Source organism: Tachyglossus aculeatus, chromosome 27 (assembly GCF_015852505.1).
Source record: "Tachyglossus aculeatus isolate mTacAcu1 chromosome 27, mTacAcu1.pri, whole genome shotgun sequence".
Taxonomy (NCBI): domain Eukaryota; kingdom Metazoa; phylum Chordata; class Mammalia; order Monotremata; family Tachyglossidae; genus Tachyglossus; species Tachyglossus aculeatus.
The window spans coordinates 2,550,258-2,573,359 of NC_052092.1; the positions used below are offsets into that span (position 1 = coordinate 2,550,258).

Consider the following 23,102-nt stretch of genomic DNA (forward strand, 5'->3'; position numbering starts at 1 on the left):
CAACCTCAAGCGGCATATGATCTCCAGAGTTCTCTCCGTGACGATAATTTAATTATTTTTTTTGGCGGGGGGGGGGAGAGATCTGCTCTGGAAAAGTCTTCCCTGCTTGGTCCTCACAATGAGGGGTGGACAGATAAAATGAGGCAAGTCAGAGAAGGTTGTGAATTTCTCCCTTCAGGCTTCGGGAGGTTTATTGGAGCAGAGCTGGGCCCACCCTTTTATCACTGAATCGTTCAAGGCCCCTGACCGGGCTACACCTGAACCCACCCGAGATGCCTTAAATGCGGCCTTTTCCGCGGTGCCCAAAGGACGGTGCTCATTTCTGCTCTGCCCTGCGTGACCAATGAAAGATAGCCTCAACCGGGATTCACTGAACTGCCTGTCTTCCAAGGTCTACCTACCTGAAGGTTTGCGGGCGCAGTGAAAGATGGAATAAGGTTTCTGGGTGTTACTATACCTGCAGACTTCTGGGGTGAGGGGGGCGGAGGGGACTGTCTTCTCTGGATGAAGACTCCAAGAGTTGCACATTCCAGCGACTCATGGATACTGAGTGAATCCGTTTCGGCTCATGGGATAAAAGCTCTCTCTTTCAAGTGAGCATGCTCAGTGGAGACCATTTCCCTGTTGAAGAAGCAGCAGCCATTTCGCAGAGAACCCTGCAGCCTGAAAGGATTTCCATTGGGTCGAGGACCCTCTCGACTATCACAAAACGGCCCTGACCCTGCAGGGTACAGTTAAAATCATCTGGCAGTACACTGATCCCTGGCCTGAGGGGGGGAAACACCTCTGAAGACATTCAGGAATGGATCCTGGTGCTAGAATTTAAAACCGATAATCCTGAAATGCTAATTATATCCTCCGGTGAACTGGGCAGCCAAGGGAACGCTAGAACGTAGACGTTGGTTCATCTGTCCGTTTGCAGGATCTGACCAAAAGGAGAATCTGAAACTCCATTTGGCCGGACCTCAATTATTAAGCTACGGATTTAAAACCGTGATCTGACCTTAAAGAACCATCTCACGCAACACAGGCCCTGGAAAACAGTTCGTTTTAAAAACCCGACGGCACGCTAGTATGTTGGTAATTGTCAGTTGAGCTCTGTGGTCTTCTCGTTTTAAATTACGAGTTTCTGCTTCAAAAATCACGGTTTGCCTTTCTTCAATTTAACAATTAAAAAAAAAAAGCTTTGGCAATCTTCATATCTGCTTAAGCTCCTAGGAAAACTGCCTGGACAACTTTCAGGAACATCTGTGAGCACAGCTCGGCTGGACTGCATTCAAGTAGAAAGAATGGCATATTTATAAGAATACAAAAAGTCTGGAGGTTTTGGGTGTTCAACATCTCTCTTCCCAGAAAAAGTTGAGAGAAAGAAAATTCTCCATTGCGATGGTTTCCCATTAATCTCCAAATACTGACAGCGAACCTCTCTAACCGAAATGAGTCAAGGACAATCTTCACCCTTATGATTAAAGACGTAGCTGTTTTAATCTGATTCTTCGTGGTGGTTCAAAGCCGGTAGGAAACGGGAACCACAAAGAGACACTCAGAAACTAAAATTCATTCATTCAATTGTATTTATTTGTCTGAGGATGCTGGAATAAATCAATCGCATTTATTGAGCACTTACTGAGTGCAGAGCACTGTACTAAATACTTGGGACTGAGTGGGTAGACATATCCCCTGCCCACAGTGAGTTCACAGTCTAGAAGCACGGACAGAAAACAGAAATGATTGTCTTAGAAAAGCCCAGTAAGCAGCCCACAATTTGAGAGAGGATGGAAAGTCAGATCCTTTTCGCTTGTGCTAGAGTTCCCGAACAAAAGGGAAGGCTTCCCATCTTTGATCAATGCAAATTAGAAACAAATGATCCTCAATCGTTTGCAAATACTGTCTTTACTTCATCATGCTCACGCCTGGGTAGTTAAAACCAGCAGACCTGAATCATCCACACCCTATATCAAAGTCCTTTCTTTCTTTTCTGACTCTTCATTTCAGACAAGTTATCCTCTGCAGTTATAAGGTGTTTGGGTCTATAGCGAGGGTTGGGGGAAAAAAAGGGTAAGTGGGCCAGGGACCTGTAGAGGAAAACCACAAATCTGGAAGACTCGGTAGGGAAATGCATTTTCATTTTTGGGATTCTTAATGGACAAGTGTAAGAGAGATTCCTTTTTCCAGGACCCAGCTTCCATAATGATCAGTTGGAATTGTAACTATAACTCTTTTATGGCCAATGATTTTTATTATTTTTTTTACAATATGAACTGGATTGCTTTTTCTGTTTGAAAATATTTCAAGTAATTGCTTTAAGCAAAATAATGAATAATCTACAACAATGAAGCTTCAAAAAGTATTCTGAATGCTACTGCAAGGAATTCATTCACTCCAAATACAAAATAATCAATTGTACTCCAAGGACTTACGGATGACAATTATTGGCCAAAACCTACTCTTCTTTCAGAAGACTCTTGGACATAACTCTTGCTGCTCTTACTGCTACATCTAAATGCTAAATGTATTTTCTACTATAGTTTTAAAAAAGTCAGTTTTTTCCGATTGAAATCGGGTTTTCAATTGTGTTCTCCATTTTGAACACAGCTGCTAAACACTGCAATCTCAGCCTTCAGATGAAATACCGGGACCCCCACCATAAAAAAAGTAATATACATCAGGCATCCATGGGACTTTTTCAAAAAACCTCATTGTCACTATGACACTAATCAGAAAATTGATGTTACTGATGAAGCGAGGCCTTCCTGGTAAGAGCCCGGGCTGGGGAATCGAAGGCCCGAGTTCTAATCCCAGCTCCACCACGTACCTCCTGTGTGACCTTGGGCAGGTCACCTGACTTCTCTGGGCCTCAGTTCCCCCATCTGCAAAACGGGGACTCAATATCCGTTCTCCCTCCTACTTAGGCTGCGAGCCCCATGCGGGACCTGATTATCTTGTATCTACCCCAGTGCCTGGCACATAGTAAGCCCATAAATACCGTTATTATCATTTATCATTAATAAACATGTTAAAGAAGCTACGCTCAAAATACTGACTCCCCGTTCACCTAACAACATTAAATGTGCTTTTTAGCCGCATCTAATAGGCCAACAGTCGGCGACAAAAGCCAAAAAGGCAGCGCTGAGTTGAGGAATAAAACGATCTTTTGGAACCCACCCCGTGCTGTAAGTCCTGACGAGACAATCTGCTACAATGACGGTCACACGGAGCTCCTGTCCATAACCGCATCCTTCCACGGCACTTCTGTACATCCCTGTAATTTATTTCTATTAATGGCAGTCTCCCCCTCTAGACCGTAAGCTCGTTGTGGGCAGGGAACGGGTCTGTTTGTTGCCGCCTTGTGTTCTCCCCAGCGCTTCGTAGCAAGCCCTCAGTAAATCCGAACGAAGGAGTTGGATTCTGTCCGTTTCAGCTCCAGTCCCCGGATCTACATGGTCTTTAAGGTGGTTGGAGTTGGGCTGGGCGAAAGGGCTGCTGTTTTCCTGGTCCGGACCAAATCCTAAGCTCCCTCTGCAGGTTTAAACGACGCAGTAAAGCCCGGGCGGAGACGGACCATTTCACTTCAGCCTTCAGGGCTGGGGAAGCTGCAGCCATTTTGTGGAAACCAGGGTATCTGCACAAAAGGACCCTCCTTCTACGAGGCTCCTGCAAGAGACTTTCAAAGAGCCATCTTTTCCCCTCCTCGTCGTCGCATGCCTACAGAGCACAGATCGGAAGCCCACTGGCATTTCGGCCCAGGAGGTGGTTGGGAAACTTTAACTGTTTAGTATCTCCGCTTCCCTCGAATTCTGCAGGAGAGTCACATCTCCCCAAGAAATCCAGCGCTTCAGAAATCGCTTGGGATGGACATTAACGCTACTGCTATTCTAGTCATTAAAACAGACTTTTCCATCCAATTAAACTGGGAGAGGATTTTCCATCTGACAGGAAACCCTTTTCCCCCCAATAATTTCACCCCAAACCTCTCGGTGTGTCTTTCGCCTCTCCAGGGGAGGGCCATCTGCTACTTGCCGGTTTTCCAAATGTGTTCTACAAAGGCAATCGGGAACCGTACAACCGCAGAAGGTATTTTAAAACCCTTGTGCTCTAGTTCAGCTTCATGAATCCGTGGTTGAATGTGCTTTTAGCATTTCAGTTCAGAAGAGGGCTATCAAAAGAAAAATCTTCCCTACACAAAGAGACATTGTTCCTCTTGGGATTTCACTTAATTACCCGATTAACATTATGTATATCATTTTCAGGACTCCCATGGAGGGGGGGTGGGGGGAGAAATAGGGATTGCCTTCTCTACAAGGGGAATCCATTTTTTTTCCACCCCCTCCTTGAAATAGACAAGTCTTTCTGAATTCTGTTTTTGCCCCCTTCAGATTGGGGCGATGCTTCTCCCTAGAAGAGGAATGCTGTTCCTTCTCTCTGAAGCAGCTTCTGCTGTGAAGGGCTTTTAAAATGGTACAATAGAAGGCAAGAGAAGCCATCTTTCATCCATGAAGCTCACAAGCAGCAGCCTCCGCCCTGATCTAATTTGAAAATAGGTTTGCCTATGTCTGCTTCACCCCCAAAGTGCGGGGTGGGGGGCGGGGGGGGGGGGGGGGTGTAGGGGTCATCAAGGAGAGGGGTCACCTTTCAGACTCTTTCTTTGACACATTAATGGATCGCAGCAGAAGTAGAAGGGTAGAGTGACGGGAAGAGATCCAAACTATAAGACAGCCATAGAGCTCTTCCCACTACTATTCTGAAATGAAAATTAGCATACAATGCAAACACTGAAATTCAGGCAGAACAAAGGATTTGAGATTGTTTTTTTTTAATTCCCAAAACAGACTTCACACCCAAAGCCTGTCATTTTTAAGTCTTAGAAAAGTCTGGGTCCAACTTTCAACCGGGTCGCTGGAGATATAAAACTCCTCGGCACTCGAAAAACAGCCGGAAAAGAAAATTTCTTGCCTAGAAAGTGCTCCAGCTCTAAAATAGTTAAGTAAATACAGGCTCTACACCGTAAGCTCATTATGGGCAGGGATGGGTCTGCTAATTCTGTTGTACTGTCCTCATGGGCAGGGATGGGTCTGCTAATTCTGTTGTACTGTCCTCACCCAAGTGTTAAGTCCAGGGCTCTGTACATAGTAGGCACTTTGGAAATACCACTGATTAATATGTCAATGGATCAGAGGTCAAAACCGCCAGGAGGTACTTCTGTACACATCTTTAAATTGCATACGATAAATTATTTACTCATATTAATGTCTGTTGCCATGCCTAGACTGTAAGCTCGTTATGGGAACGGAACACATCTACTCATTCTGTTGTACTGGACTCTCCCAAGAGCTTAGGACAGCATTCTGCACATAGTAAGCACTCAAGAAATACAATCAACTGACTGACTGAGTGAAGAGAGTACATTCTTCAGGTCTAGAGAACAGCCTAGCTTTACTCCTGCTCAATATATTCCTTGAATAATTGTAGAATAGGAAAATGGGGATGTATGGGAAATGGATAGGGTGGTAGGAAGGGGGAGGGTGAGAGAATGGAAGACACTCTAATCCCCAAACTACTACAATTCAGGAACCCTTTCATCTGGAAACTTTGTTAAGGGTTTGAGGCAATTCTACTAACAATTTTTTTTCCCCAATCAATAGTGTCTGAGCACTTACTGTACCACAGACCACTGTAGGAAGCGCTTGGCAAAGTCCAATACAGTGGAGTTGACAGAAACATTCCCAGAACACAATGTGCTAACGGTCTAGAGGGGGCTTTTTTTCCTGCCCTTTCTCCACAAACCTCAACCTCATATTTTTTTAACAGATGGAAGCATGACAAATTATAACCCCGTAGACTGTAGTCTCCTTGTGTGCAGGGATTGCGCCTACCAACAATGTTGCAGTGTACTTTATTGTCAGGGACTGTACTAAATGCTTGGGAGAGTCCAATACAACAGCACTGGTAGACAAGTTCCCTGCCCACAAAGAGTTTATAATCCTTAATCCTAGGGGAAAAAAATGAAACCAATTTCAAATTATCACTACGGTACTTGTTAAGCTCATACTATATGTTAAGCACTGTTGTAAGCAATAAGGTAGATACTAGGTAATCAGTTTGGACACAGAGTCCCTGACCCACATGGGGTTCAAAATCTAAGTAGGAGGAGGAACAGGTATTTGACCCCCATTTTACAGTTGAGGAACAGAGAACTAAAGTGACTTGCCCTCAGTCACACAACAAGCATTTGGAAGAGCTGGGATAATGAACCCAGGTTCTCTTACTCCCAGACCCTTGCTCTTTCCACAAGGCCATGCTGAATGCTTTTAAAAATAAAAAAGGCGTAAGGCATGTAATTATCTACAGAGTGGGTTTTTTTCAAATCAAAGAAAGATCTTTTTAAGTGATTATAACTTTCACATCCAGGCAATGTCTTCATGTCAAATGACCATGGCTTGAAATGTTACGACGCTACAGTTCTGTTTCTATTAGTGGGCTTGGCCATTAATAAAAAGGTTCAGTTTGATTCTGTTTCGCCACTACCAATGAATGAAAGGAATGAAAATTAAAATCAAGATCTAAATCAATGAAAAGGCTTTGCTTTAATAGACTGGCTGGCTTCCTAATATGGTTCCCAATAACATTCTTCACAGATTGTACATAAAAGGTTCTCAAATACCTAAGCACTATCACTTCCTAGAACAAAACTAAAACCAACAAGGGATAAGTTCAAGATACATTCGAGTGCAGATTTTTGTATTTTAACTCTAGGGTGGAAGCTCTTTGTGGACAGGGCACGTATTTACTAACTCTGTTGTACTGTACTCTCACAAGCGCTTAGTACAGTGCTCTGCTGCACACAAGTGTTCCACAAATACTACTGATGACAATGCCATTTTTAAACTGAATATACAGTGCTTGTACCAAGATCCACAAAAACATGTAAACCAATTACTACAGCACAGCCTGGTTGTTGATGTAAATAATACATCAACACAAACACAAATACACAAAATATATGGGGAAGCGGTGTAGCCTACTGGAAAGAACACAGGCCTGGGAGGGAGAGGGCCTGGATTCTGATCCCAGCTCCACCAACTGTCTGCTACGTGACCTTAGTCAAGTCACTTTAATTTTTCTATGTCTCAGTTACCTCAGCTGTAAAATGGGGGTTAAGACTGTGAGCCCCATGTGGGACAGGGACTGTGTCCAACCCAATTACCTGGTACCTACCCTAGCACTTAGTACAGTGCCTGGCGTACGGTAAGCTCTTAACAAATACCAGCATCATTATTATTAAAGTAATATATCAATTCACCAACATGAGGGACGCCTAAATATTCGAGATAGTCTATGTTCTGACTGAACACAGAAACTGAAATCGGTGCATATTTGTTTTAACTAATCTTGTTATCCAGTGTTTCATAAACTGCCGGAAATTCAGTCTTCTCTAAAGGATACATTATACAGTACTATCAAAAGATTGACGGATCAGACAAATGGAAGCAAACTCTATTGAGATAAAGCTATATATCCAGGGCTCACACTTTAACACAGTTTCTCTGCATTTGGTTCCAACTCCTGTTTTAGACAGCAAAATCAATCAACGGTATTTACTGAGTGCTCACTGTGTGAAGGGCACTGTACTAAGCACCTGGGTGAGTCTAATGATACATAGAAGAAGAAGAAGAAGGAGAAGAGTGGCATTTGCTAACGTTTACCACGGGCCAGGCTCTGTTCTAAGTGTTGGGGAGGATACAAGCAAATACAATACAAATTGTACCCTACAAGAGAGTTGGCAATTCCCTGCCCACAGCAAGCTTACAATCTAGAGAAAGTAAATGCACAATTAATACCAGTGATTGACTGATAAATACAGAAGTGGTAATAATGGTTTTTTAAGTGCTTACTGTATGAGAGAATATATAGGTGGAAATTAATTAGACAAAGTTCCCATCTCTCAGAGGGGAGGGTGCAACTCTAGACTGTAAGCTTGTGGTGGGCAGGGAATGTGTCTGTTTAGTGTTGTACTGTATTCTCCCACACGCTTAGCACAGTGATCTGCACACAGTAAGCATTCCTTATGATTGAATGAATTCAGGAAAAGAGAAAGAACAGGAAATGGTGCATTTGAAGATACAACCCAATTCTCATTCCGGGCTGAAAGGTTCCAAAGAGTTAATTTCTTCTAAAATGTTTTTTTATCACATTAGCACAGATTTCCCCTCTTCATGGTATCCATGCTGAAGCTTTAGGTTTGTCCCCTTTCTGACTGCAAACACCAGGAGAGGCAGGGTCAAGACATGACACAGGTTCTTCCCCCACCTCAGGTAAATCATGCCGAAGCTCTTCTCTTTTAATTTATTTCAAGGTGGTTTCAAAACAAGGTTTAAGGCCCCAGGGCAACGTCAGCTGGTTGCTTATGGGCTTTCCCAGGTAGCACTGCTCAAACATGTCATGTCTGTTCCCTTGGAAACAATGACTGATTAGTAAGCATTGCTTTCTATCTCGCCCCCGCCCCCCTTTTTTTGGATAAATAAGTGAAGAGTCCTTTCTGAATGCACCTGAAACTTTCCTGAATCCCAGAAGAATTAAAACCAGTTCAGGGAACTGTGCAGGGAGGAGTCAAACCGGCTCTGTCCAGGGAAACTTCCTGGTGGATAAATAAGACCGACAAACTTTCCCCCAGGAGAGGTGTGCCAAGTGTGTCTTCCAAGCACTTAGTATACAGTGCTCTGCACACAGTAAGCGCTCAATAAATACGATTGAATGAATGAATAGTAAGCGCTTTATAAAAACCAATTATCGATTGATGTACAGAAAGAGCTGTGGGGTCGAGAATGCCATGTGTTTTTTCCTTGTGAACATCTCAGACTTTTAGGAAGTATTCAGGTCATCCAGTCCTTTGCCAAGTGAATAAAACTTTACGCAGATTTCCATAACGTGCTGCATATTATGTAACTGATCATCCAATTATACCCATTTCGGGAGAAACTGGAAAAGAGGTCAGGAACCGAGGCACGTCGGGATTTTAAGATGCCAAAAAAAAAAAAACAACCCACGACCCGTACATTTTCCTCTTATTTACCTCAGCTCTGGGAATAATTTATTCTCCTGCACTATCCTGAAGAAACTCTAACGCCGTATATTCACGAAGCAGGGCGTCTGAAGTGATAGATGCAGCTAAATCAGCTATTCCGTTCACACAGAAGAACACGATGCTTCTCCCCGTGTCTTGTTTCTAGTTTGTAACATCTTCAATGTGGCCATTTTCTTTGGTCTCTTGTAACATTAGACTAGGAACCCCATGTGGGACAGGTACTGTGTCCAACATGACCAACTTGTAGACTGTGAGCCCGTTGTTGGGTAGGGACTGTCCCTATATGTTGCCAACTTGTACTTCCCAAGTGCTTAGTACAGTGCTCTGCACACAGTGAGCGCTCAATAAATACGATTGAATGATTGAATGAATGAACTTATATCTACCCCTGCACTTAGCACTGATTGACTGACGGACACGCGGCACTTCAGTGCCATAATTATTGTTGTTTCACTATCATCGTCCTTGTTCAAATTTTAACTTAAAGAGATCTTTCAGAAGGAATCAATCAATCATATTTACCGAACACTTACCGATTGTGGAGCACTTTATTAAATGCTTGGGAGAGGACAATTCAACAGAGTTGCTAGGCACATTCCCTACGTACGAGCTGACCAACAGAGTTGGAGGAAAAAAACTGAAAAATCGCCTTTCTACCTCTTTCATTTTTTTAATGTAATATCAAAAATAATACGTGTGAAGACTGGCATAGCAAGTGATATTGAACATCGGCAAGCAGATGGCAAATATGTTCCTCTCCACTATTCATCAGCAATGAAAACAGAAGGTGCTCGACCAATTCAGGTAGTCACTGCATCTTTGGATCACGACCTACCTTGAAACGCTTTACGCTGAACAAAAATGAATTCGATTCTCCCTCTGCAGGTCACTACCTTTTCTTAAGTCAACAGCATTCTAGGGAGGTGAAAAATCAGGGTACTGAGGGTTTTTTTTTTACAGTCCGTCATCATCATCATTCGGTGGTGAATATTAAGTGCTTACTATATGCAGGGCATGGGATATTACCTTAAAATCACCTGCTTCCGTGACTTTTGGAAGGGTGAAAAAGGGGTTCAAAGTAAGGAATTCTACAAAATATCTTCTCTGTGGAATGGCTCCAAATTCATTACAAAGGTTCACTTCGCCAGCTGAAGAATTTACCCCTTTGAAAAAAATGTGGTTCCCTCCCACACTCACAATTGATCATTCATCTGCCCCCTCTTTCTACCCCCTTATCAAAGGACACCACTAAGGAGAAAAATCTTCCCAGAAAAAAGGAACAGGGTCTCACTTTCCATGACTGAGCAGCCTTCTATGGAACAAGGCTGAACAGAATCAGTTAACTATGGGATCAACCTTAAGTCCAGAAGAAAGGAAAAAATACTTCCTCACGTAAAATGTCGAAAAGTAGAGTGGGGGTTAGGGTGAATAGAGAGATGAGCAAAAGCGTAAGAAGCCGACATTTTATATTAGTCCCCGTCCTCTCCCTTTCCCTTGAGAAGCGTCCATTTTTCGAGAAATGGTTGATTTAAAGGGGCCTAACGTCAAAGCTTGCTTTAAAAAAAAAAAAGGTACCACAAAAATACAGGGAGCAGATTACTCTCCAATCTACCAGGTTTCTCTGCTATGTTGCAGCCTCTAATCAATCAGTGGTATTTACTGAGTGCTTTCTCCATGTGGAGCAGTGAACTAAGCACTTAGGAAAATAAAACAGAGTTACTAGGCATGATCTTATCTGCAAGAGCTTACAGTCTACAGGGGAAGACGGATAATAAGATAAATTTCCAGACATAGCAGAATATAAGAATCTGGACATAAACATCAAAGGGCTGGGATGAAGACCCAAGTGAATAAGAGACAAAAAGGGCATGAAGGCTACAGGGAAAATCAATCAGTCGTATTTCTTGTGTGCTTACTGTGTGCAGAACACTGTAGAAGCGCTTGAGAGTACAATATAACAATGTAACAGACGCAATGAGCTTACGGCCTAGAGGGAAGTTAGGGCTTGGCATACTCTGAACAAGAACAGACACACTGTGAATGACTCTTGCCCTTTCTCCAAAGTTATATGGGTCAAGCTTCTTAGGATGGTCCTCAAAATCTCATTCTCAACGCCTACTGAAATTTCATCTTGATGCTCTCTCTCAAAACAATTTTCAAGAACCTTCAGTTCAAAGATCCGGACACCTCAGACCTTCAAAGTCCACTCGGGAGAATCTTTCCCCAACGCGAGGATAGCTTTACCACAGAGACCATTATATATGTTCTAATACTCTCCAAAATTTAAAATTGAAACAGAACTCTTCCAAATTCATCCCCTTAACTTCCTCTCTCACCCAGGTTCGGCACTGAAAGATAATGCAGAAGAGCATGGGTTATTATCTCAGGTGTGGGGTAAAATTAAGCACTTAGTACAGTACTCTGCACACAGTAAGCGCTCAATAAACAGGACTGAACGAATGAATGGGTACATTTAATTATGCATTTTTAAGTCACCTGGCAAAAAAAAAAATGCCACAATCCTTTAAAAAAAAATAGTGACTCAGAGGATGCTAACAGGATTTCTTTAAGTTTGATGGACAAAAATAACCAAAAAAATAAAAGAGCACCTCGTGGGTAGGCAATTAAATAAGAGCCACTTTAGTGGCCCCAATGTCTTCCTGGGTTAACACTTTACCAGAGACCAAACCCCCAAGGAAAGCTTGGTCAAAAAAAAAAAAATTGCAGCCAACAGGGCCTTACTTGAGGGGCCTGGAAAGTACAGTGCACAAGAACCAGGCCTCTGCAAAATGAATTTTTTTTGTTCCAGTCAAATTATTAACTTCATTTCTCTAAGGGTGATGGGACAAATCCCCCAAAATATCAAATCCCAAGACATTTCAGCTTCAAAGAAAACCATCTCCAGTTACAGAAATCGATGGAGGCCTAATTGTTTCCCCCTCCCTGGCATAAATACACAAGAGTCAAAGTAGGTTGGAAAGCAGCCTCTCGTTTTTGTTGTATTTGGGGTGTTAGGGATTTTTTTCTTGCTTTTTTTTTTAATTTTTTATTAACACCTTCCCACTTTGGTCCTCCCAATACTGAAGCCCTCCCTCAGTTCCAGCGTATTTTTAAAAGGCTGGGAAGGACTTGCCTCCTGACCACTGAAAAACTGGTCTGAAGCACACATTGCCAAGCCTGCTCCGAAAGGACAAACTCAAGGCAAAAATGCTTCCAACGGCAACTGTATGAAAGAAAAAACCAAAAACCCCCCAAAAAGGGGGGGGGGGCAGCAGCACCTGAAAAATGCCACTTTACAGCACACGTTTTTTTAAAAAAGTGTCAAGGTTCCCCCCCCAAGAACACCAGCCTGGCCTTGAGCAGAAAGAGACTGGTTCCTCAGTGACTGCTGAAAAGCCATTTACATTCAGAGAAGCATTTCCCCCTTCCACGGTCTTCAGGAAACCCCAGAATGCTGAGAAATGAGCAGACCCCCCCCTTCTCTCTCTCTCTCCCTCTCACTCACACACACACACACACACACCCCTCTCCAATTAAGTGTGAAAAGAACATACCTCTGTTCCATGCCCACTTGGGAAGGATTGGCCCTGGGAGATTTTTCCTTCCAGATTTTCTGAGGCCTACCCTAGTCTGCCCATGAGTTCCAACCCAGTGTGCGGAGTGGAGAGCATGCTCAGAAGGAGCTGCCTGTCTTACAATGCTCTACAGCTTGAATCCGCTCATGGCTCTGCAGTTGTGTTAGCAAACTGAGGAGGAATTAAATGGCAGCAGGCTACAGTAGACACTATCCTTCCTAGTTAGGGGCTGCGAGAGATCGGAACCAAATTTCCCCGCCACCGCCCCCGCAGTGGCCAGAAGGACGGTCGGATGTCCCCCTAAGTCGTTTCCAAACCAAGACAGGAGGCAGAGATAATTAAACTCTTAAAGAATGTATCAATGTTTTGGCTTGGCGTTCTGAGCGCCACATGTTCACGCGTCAAACAAAACCCAGCACGGAACGAGCGCTTAACGTGACGGAAGGAAAAACGTCGGCCGCCCTTTTGGCCGAATCCACCCGGATACGTCACCGCGGTTCTGACCGGGATTCGGCCATTCGGGTCTCTGAAAATAAACAGGGAGAAAGGAGGGAGGAGGGAAGGAGGGGACAGGAGAGAGAGAGCCCAATGGTAGCATAAGAATAATGGTCAGCCTTTTTTGTTTGTTTGTTTCCAAAGCAAATACAGTCCGCGTCACACGGCCACATCTGGAACGTTTTCTTGGCCCCAAAGTTTTTTTTTTTTTTTTAGCTAGTTTCTTAGGCCCAGGCTGTTGACAGAGGCTCCTTTTTCATTTGCAAGGTTCTATCAGACTCAGTAGTCCCTAGGCCCACGTGCATTTTGTAGGTCTCAAAACACACTAGATTTCAAAAGATTATTTTAAAATTCCTTAAAGCTAGTTAAGCATCCAGGTGGTAGGATCTTCAGGCCCTAAAGGCCTCAAGACCCAAGAACTACCAGGAAAACAAAAACCAAAAACACCCCCAACCCTATCCAATGTCACTCCAACATTTCTCCAGTTTCAGAAGGCCATCCAAACTATCTTACTGGGAAAAATACAGCCTTTTTGGGATTCCTAATGACTCCCGTCCTCAAAGAAGAACGCTTTCTTTAAATAAGAAGTATGCTGCAGTTTCAGAAGGCCACCCAAACTACCTTAACAGGAAAAACACAGGCTTTTTTGGGATACTGTATTTTTCAGTACTCCTTACTGACTGCCATTTTCAAAAGAAATCAGGACAGCGGGTTTAGCCTGATTAGACTATTGAAAATGGTGTCCAGAAGCTTAAGAATTCCAAAACCATCAGGGGGAAGTGAGAGTGTGAAATCATTATTACATTAAAAGCCCACAACCTAACTCACTGAGACAAAGAGCTGAGAAATCTAGGCTCAAAACTCTTGCACTGAGTGAATCTGTTTATTGTTGTATTCTTCCAAGCGCTTAGTACAGTGTTCTGCACCCAGTAAGCGCTCAGTGAATATGATTGAATGAACTGTATGAAACACCACTGACTGACCGAGCCAGTGGCAGCTATCAGTAAAACAGAGCACTGTACTAAGCATCTGGGAGGATGCTCGTGTCTACCAACTCTGCTGAAGCGATCTCTCCCGGGTGCTTACTACAGTGCTCTGCACCCATTAAGTGCTCAATAGACAACACTGATGATGTTCCGTGCCCACAAGGAGCTTGATCACATCTTCCAACTCTGCTGTATTATAGCCTTCCCAAGCGCTTAGTACGTTCTACCCAGATTAACAGCTCAATAAATGCCGTCACCTGACTGATGCAGTCTCTGCTTATATTTTGGCCATCCCTATGTCTATGTAGAATGGATATACAGCATTTCTCTTCACTGTTCCTTCAGTTACGATGAACTTTTTTGGGGGGTATTTGTTCAGCACACTACATGCCAGGAACTGTACTAAGCACTGGGGTAGATACAATATAATCACAATGGACACAGTCCCTGTCCCACATAGGGCTCAAGAGTCTTCATCTTCAGATGAGGGAACGGAGGCCCAGAGAAGTGAAGTGACTTGCCCATGGTCACACAGCAGACAAGTGGAGGAGCAGGGATCAGAATCCAGGTCTTCTGGCTCCCAGCCCCATGCTTTTTCCATTAGGTCACGCTGTTTTCCCAGTCCTCTGATGGACCAGACAAGCCGTCAAAGTAATGACAACCACTAATGATGAGACCTTAACAGAGGTAATGAATTTATTTCTATTAATGTCTAGACCGTAAGCTCGTTGTGGGCAGGGAATGTGTCTGTTTGTTACGTTGTACTCTCCCCAAGAGCTTAATACAGTGCTCTGCGCTCAATAAATACTCGCTGAATGAACAGAGCGTGTTGTCATTCCAATTCAACACGACCTGATTTTTAAGCTTCAATTAGGGAAGCAGCATGGCTTAGTGGAAAGAGCACGGGCTTTGGAGTCAGAGGTCATGGGTTTGAATCCCGCTCCGCCACATGTCTACTGTGTGACACTGGGCAAGTCACTTAACTTCTCTGAGCCTCCGTTACCTCATCTGTAAAATGGGGATTAAGACTGTGAGCCCCACATGGGACAACCACATTACCTTGTACCTACCCCAGCACTTAGAGCAGTGCTTAGCACATAGTAAGTGCTTAAATACCATCATTATTATTATTAACTCTGTTGTACTGTACTCTCCCAAGCGCTTGGTTACAGGGCTCTGCTCAATAAATACTACTGATTGATGACTGATTTTTATTACCTATCCCTGGATCTTCTATCACCACATCCAGTCTCTCCTCCCCTAAAAGTGAGCTATAGGTGCATCCCAAATCTTAATCTTATACACCAGAGAGGACCCTTACTTAACTTGCAAACAGGTGCTGGTTGCAATAAGCAGAGCGAAGCCAACTTCCAAGTTATCAACTAAGAATTAAATTCCTCAAAAAGGTAAGGAGAAATCAGAAGTGAAAGTCACCTGACCTCTGCGTTGGCTCACTGCCCTCCTGGTTTCCTAGCAACGCCACACTGCTGAACCTAATTAGAAACTCTTCTACTAAAGGTTTAATAACTTAAAAAGAAAACAAAATGGGGGGGGGGGGGTCATGTGGAAAATACAATTGCCTATAGATTCGCAAATTTTACAGCGAGGCAATTTTCAATCTGACTGCCGTAAAAGATGACTTGGGTGAAGACCAAATATTCTTTGCCTTATGGAAGAAACATACTAGCTGGAGAATGGTGGTATTTACTAAGCACTTACTATGCTGTTCTAGGCCATCCGGTTGGACACAGTCCCTGTCCCACATGGGGCGCAGTCTGAATCCCATTTTACAGATGAAGGAACTGAGGCCCAGAGCAATGACTTATCCAAGCTGACAGAGCAGACATGTGACAGAGCAGGGATTAGAACCCAGATCCTTCTGATTCCCAGGCCCAAGCTCTACCCACTAGGCCACGCTGCTTCTCTGCTTTCTGGCCCTTTTGGTCCACCCTCATATCATCCCCTTGATTATTTTAATTATTGATTATGAACTGACTAATTATTTTAGTCGCCTTGCCCTGTGTCTTAACGCAGTCCTTCCCAAACTATGGCAACCGGAAGGGTAGGCGTCAAATGCAGACATGTCACACTGTTTTATACTGTAGTTACACTACACTTTGTGCTTTGTTTTCCAGAGAATTCACACTGAGTTGGTCTTCTGGGGCCACAACGGCACATTCATGACAGTAACTGGAGGAAAGAACAACTCAAATATCTCTTTTCCCGAGTCACAACAGGCAGCTCAGAGCCTAGCATGATAATAATAACGATAATAATAATAATTGTATTTGTTAAAAACTTACTGTGTGCCAAGCACTGTGGCAGGATCAGAACCCAGGTCCCCTGTCGTGCCTCTAAGCTTACGGAAAGGGAACGTGACTGCCACCTCCTTTCTACTGGAATCTCCTATGCACTCGGTAAAGCGAGCGTTCAATAAATACCGTTGATTGATTGATGCCTGTGGTCTTCCTGCTAGGCCATGATGTGTTTCCAATATTGTGCTGCGTGTGAGAAGAGACCATGGAATGAATTCTAGCTCATTAACAGTCCTTGAGAGCCTCCCATGTGCACAGAACCTATCCTATCAATCAATACAGAGGCAATATTTATTCTGGGGGGGTGGTTGGGGTGGGTGGAAAGAAAGGCGAAACTGTGAAATATTCCAAGGGAAGAAATAAAAAAGAATCAGCAGGATCTGAGGGGACCTTGAGGTAAAAAATACAGTCAGATAGTAGAATCAATAGAAAAAATGACTGCACAATTGAACACACATACACACATCCACGCAAGTGCTAGGAGTGGGTATGCATAAATTATAGAGAATATAGAGGTGATACAATTTAGGATATTGGGGATTAACTAGGGAAGGTCTGCTAGTGGGCATAATGGATCCCTATAGTTAAGGGGTGAGGTGAGCCGAAGAAAAAATAAGGATCGGGCAAAGAGGAAGGAGGAGAGCCAGGTGAGAGCCAGGTTGGTAAAACCAGGATTAGGGAGCATTTCCAGGAAAAGGGAGTCGAGAACGCAGAAAATAAGCACCTAACAAATACCACTACTACTATTCAGTCATATCCATTTATCTCTAGATACATAAATACATATATACTTAAAAACACACATTTATACATATTCACACACACGCATGGCCTAGGGGAAAGAGCATGGGTTTCGGAGTCAGAGGACGTGAATTCTAACCCCGGCTCTGCCACTTGTCTGCTGTGTGACCCTGGGCAAGTCATCTAACTTCTCTACGCCTCAGTTAGATCATCTGGAAAGTGGGGATTTAAGACTGTGAGCCCCAAGTGGGACAGTGACTCTGTCCAACCTAGCTTGCTTGTACCCCCCACCCCCCCAGTGCTTAGTATAGTGCCTGGCACATAGTAAGCGCTTAACAAATACCACTGTAATAGTAATTATTATTATTACATATATACAATGAAGATATACATGAGTCATGGCCATTTGCACTACCTTTGAATACAAAAGACCATGCTATAGAAATCCTTCTTCCTACCATCGCTCTTTCACTTCTGCCAAGGGTACAGAAGTGTTAAAATGCTAAAAATAACGTCAATCTCTTTTAAATAAGACAGCCTGATGCCTTGGTATACAACTCTGTCAAGTTCCCGCTTCTACTTATCCCACTGCATGCATGCACATGTATACACACACACACACACGTTCCTCACAAAACCCACCTAGAAATAAAATTTTATCATAAACCAGTAAATTTGCTAACAGTCATTGCCATGGCTGAAAATCAGACAAATGCAATACCGACATTACAGATGACGGAAAACTAATAATTAATAGTCGGTTCCATTCAGTGGGGACACAGCCCTTTTTTAAAAAAAACAACAACTTGGTATTAGCTAGGCGCTTACTATGTGTCAAGTGCTGTATTAAGTGCTGGAGTAGATATGAGGAAAGGTCACAACCCGCAGACAATAATATCATATTATTATTATTATTAAGGTATTGAAGCGCTTACTGTGTGACAAGCACTGTACTAAGCACTGGAGGTAAGGTCACACTCAACAAACAACAATAATAACAATAATTAATGATGGTATTTGTTAAGCGCTTACTATGGGCCAACCACTATTCTAAGAGCTGGGGTAGATACAAGGTAATCAGGTTGTCCCACATAGGGCTCACAGTCTTAATCACCAGTTTCCAGATGAGGTAACTGAGGCACAGAGAAGTGAAGTGACTTGCCCAAGGTCACACAGCAGACAAGTAGAAGAGCCGAGATAAAGAGCCTAGGTCCGCTAGGCTCTACCCATTAATTAGGCCACGCTTCGTCTTCTTTGCTCACCAGTAGCATGGCAGGTTAGGTGCCTGGCCTGAAGCTGGTTGTGTGTGGATTTCGGCGGGGAGGTCCCGGGATGGGGACGGGAGGAAGATGGTTTCTTCTCCAACTTCTCCTAAAGGATCATCCTTGCCCTACCCCGATATTTGCAGTCAAATATTTCCCCTTACCCGTACACTCCCCACTGCTTCTAGCTATTGCAACTGCCAATTTATAGGTCCGTTTCTCCAGGACAGTGGATCTTTGAAGCAGAGGTGATTCTCCAAGTGGACGTTAAAGGACCTCATATCTCAATCTTGGGAAGAAGGGAAGGAGGGGGAAAAAAAAAGGCGAAGGGCTCCGGAGAGGACGCTCCAGAGTTGATAGACATCTTCCATGCCCACAATGAGCTTACACTCTCAGGCTTCCAATCAACCAATTCCACTGATGGATATTCTGGATTTTCTGGATATTCAAGTGCTTAGTACAGTAGTCTGCACACAGTAAGCACTCAAAAAATACGATTGAATGAATGAATGGATTTCCAATGACCATATCTTAGTAACGCTAGAGCAACCAAAAGCAAAAAAACCCTAAATCTTAACTCCTCCTCCCTCAATTCCTCAAGTTCAAAATGTAATGTTCCCTCATAAGTATATAGTACAGTGTAAGTGAAAGTATAGTAAGCGCTCAATAAACACCACGGATTACGATTCCTTGATTTTTTTTTTTAATTTGCTTTCTTCAACAGGCCTTTCACCATGAAAACTAGCCTTACGGCACTGATCTGTTGAAGTGTTTTGCCGGATCAGACAAAAGATCACAATCCTCATTAAGAAGTGTGGAAGAAAAGCAACCTGCGGTGCTTTAAGGAACACAATTCCCAAGGCCCTTCGAATCTGAATAATGTAAGGGGGATTCCCCTAGGACAGATTATCAGATTTGTTAAACTCTTATGCTGTGCTAAGTGCTGGGATAGATGCAAGGCAATCACGTTGAGCGCAGTCTCTATCCCACACAGGGCTCAGAATCTTAATCCACATTTTACAGATGAGGGAACTGAGGCACAGAGAAGTGACCTGCCCAAGGTCACACAGCAGACAAGTGGCAGAGCTGGGTTTAGAAGCCGGGTCCTTCTGACAAGGCAACACTACTTCTCAAGAGATTAAATCTCTTTCCCCACCCACCAACTGAGGACAAAATGAACTCAGTCGACGCTCCAGGGGATAGGCAAATTAAAAACTATAAAATAATTCGCTCTACCTGAACTTTTACCCTTTGTTGCTTCTCTCTCTCGTAACCCACTGCCTGAATAGTACCCACAGAACCTGGTTCTTAGGAGTGAACAACTGACTAGATGAAATAGACCTACGAAACTCCACATCGTTCTTGGAACGCACAATATATAAGGCTCGGCCAAATCTATGACAGAACCCCCTCGCCACTTCTCACGGGATTTACAATCACCTGAATATAAAATAACAGCTGCCACTAGCAGAAGCCAGTGAAACCGCCACTATCTGCATACCTGATAAAAAAACTGTCTCCCTCCCTGAACCACCACCACAAAAGAAGTCATTTTCCATCAGATGACATTTTCAGAAAGACTGCTGTTATTGCAAATATATTAGTAATGGCAAAGGCCAGGGCAAACACTAAAGCCCTCCCACACGGCCTACCAAAGAAACTTCCTATTGCCAAGCAATTGAGTCTCTGAGCTCAGGAGGAGGGGTGTCATCTCCATCCCCCACCCCCTTTTGCTCTTCCTTTCCAAGAATACGGCTCTAGGACTGCCAGTCTCTGAAGTAACCTCCGCCAACTCCAGCCACCTGAAGCAAGGGGATTCCTGAAACCAAAGATGAACATGTAACTCCTCGCCTTCCTTATCGTCCGGTTCACCTACCGTGTACAATAAAATCATTTAATACTGCACGACTTCTTCGCTTTTCTTCCTCTCTCCCCATCCCCGCCAAGTATCATTTAGGAGAATGAAACAGCAAAGTCCCCAGGCCCCAGGTTACTTGCATCGACCCCATTTACCCTTCCCACGCCCGTATCACCAGATGTCTGTCCTGCCGGAGAAGCGAGACTGGATCGCAGCCCCTCCTCTCCCTTTAATGAAAATGACGCTGGCTTCAAGTTCCCATTCCCTCCACCCATGCCTTCCTGGTAAAGGTAGCTAAATGCTGTATTTCTCTCTACAACGGAAGGAAGGTGGTTCTGTTTTGTTTTTGTTTCCTCTCCACTCCAGCAGACTGTGCCCACGGTGAGAGAAGTTGTATCATGAAGTGGCCACATTTCCATTTATATTTTCGGGCGAGTCGATCACTTACCTGACCCCAACCCAATCAAGTCTCTACTCTCTCATCTCATTTACACACACACACACACAAGGCAGATTCTGGTATGATGTGACAGGCTTTTTTCCTTCTCCAGAAGAGGTGCAAACCTAACAAAACTCATTATTCTGCAACCAGTTTAAGCCCCATCTCTTTCCACGTTCTCTTCTGGCAGAACCATAATAATCCCACTGGGTTACAAAGCCCAAACTAGGAAAGGACTAGCCTGCCGGACCCAGCAAAGTGGGCGGAAGGCCTCCGCTAGGCATTCTTTTCTGGCAACTGGAGGTCTGCAAGCTACTTCCACAGTGTGAACCAGGCACCTTAGCTTGGGCTCGCACAGAGATAAGCAAGCATTTTCCTGGCCTAGGAAAGAAAACATCATCATTTGAAGGTGACCCAAACATACTATCCCCTTCACATGCCACATCCCCACCCCCCAGCTTATTGGCAAGAAACACCTGGTTGGAAAGGGAGGGAGAAAGAAGGTAAAGAAGGAGAGAAGGAGATGATGATGAAGAGAAGGTGAAGAAAGTGAAGAATAAGAGAGGGAGAGATGGTGAAGAGAGAGGAAAGAGACATAAGGTGAAGGAGAGAGAAAGTGAAGAAGGTGAAGTAGAGAAGGTAAAGAAGTGAGAGATGAAGAAGCTGAAGAAGAGAGAGAGAAGATGAAGGAGAGCAAGAGGTGAACAAGGGGGAAGAGAGAGAAGGCAAAGAAGAGATGGAAGATGAGAAGGGAGAGAAAGAGGGATGGTGAAGAAGAGAGGCAGAGAGAGGCTTTGTAAACAACAAATTGAAAACATTTTTTTTTAAAAAAAAGCAACGTGGCTTCCAGGTACCTCCATCAATTTTTTTTTAATTCCTCGGGCCTTTGAGTAGTTGTTTGCTGCAGCCAACTGCAGAGAAATTACAGTAGCTTAACTCTCCAACTCCCTCTAAAGGATTAACCTTCCACTGAGCATGCTCAATTGGGATCTTTTTCAGCAGTTGCATCCATTTCATGAAATGAAGCTGCTTCAGACATTGAGGAAATGCCATTTCAGGACGACTTGCAAGGCAGGCGAGTCCCAAAACAACCACTAATCCTTTTCTGAACTTCTGTGTCAAAGTCATTCTTCAAAAAATAAAAACTTTAAAAAAAAACCTTCATCCTAATGAGTTCCTTAAGATTATTTTGTGGTTTTCTAAGGTGGTATATGTGACGTACATGACTTTCTCCCTAGGAACTGACAAGAGGGACCCCTCTAACTCAGTTGTTCATCAAGAAAGCTCTTCTGATTAAGCAGATCAATCCATCAATGGGATTTATGGAGCGCTTACTGTGTGCAGAGCACTGTACTAAGCGCTTGGGAGAGTCCAGTATAAGAATTGGTAGTCACGTTCCCTGCCAAAACGAACTCAGAGTCTAGAGGGCGAAAGCGGATGAAATGTCCTTCTTCAAGTCAATTTTATTTTTAAAATAAGCTCAAAAAAAAAGCCACACAACACTTGCATTCAATTTCAGATAATTCTACTGGATAACCCGCTTTTAAAAATCTATATAATACTAAAAAAAAGTCTCCAAGTCCAAATCCTGGCCATATTTAACATTATACAACATTCAAAAATAACTGGTGATTTTAGAGATGGTTGGGCTTCCCGGGGCAGCACGGTCAGAATTGATAAGTCTAAATACAAATAGCCACAGCATGGCCTAATGGATAAGCACAGGCCCAGGAGTCAGGACCAGGATTCTAATCCCGGCTCTGCCACTTGTCTGTTGTCTTTTTATTGTATTCTTGTGTTGTGTTATTGTTGTTAATGTGTTATTGTTGTCAACGTGTTGTGAAACGTTGGGCAGGCCACTTAACTTCTCTGGGCCTCAGGTCCCTCATCTGGAAAATGGGGATTAAGATTGAGTCCCACGTGGGACATGGACTGTGTCTAACCTGATTTATTTGTACCTACCCCAGCGCTTAGTACAGTGCCTGGCATGTAGTAACCGTATAATACCATTAAAAAAAAAGAACACTGATTTCATTCCTACAGTGAATGCAGCTTAATCAGAGGAAATAAATGCTCTGAATTTTGCTATTTTCACAGTCTCAAACCTTTATGGGCAGGGAACAGGTTTGCTATTCTCTTGCAATGTTCGTGCTTAGTCCAGCATTCTGCACACAGAAAACACAGGACCATGTTTTTCAGAAATGCAGACTAAAGGAAACAAATATGAAAAATAGAAGCGCACTAAAAAAATCGAGACCCGCTGCTAATTCAGTGTTATCCCTGGGGTGAGCATGGAAGGGTGGGTGTTTGAAAAATCTTTTCCCATACTGTTTATTTCTTTTTTCTTAA

General features: G+C 43.5%; 1 protein-coding gene across 4 annotated transcripts in view; it reads right to left on the reverse strand.

Annotated features, from left to right (window-relative positions):
- EHMT1 (euchromatic histone lysine methyltransferase 1) overlaps positions 1-23,102 on the reverse strand; it is a 111,620-nt gene that overhangs the window by 65,167 nt on the left and 23,351 nt on the right. The gene's annotated exons all lie outside the window — the stretch shown is intronic.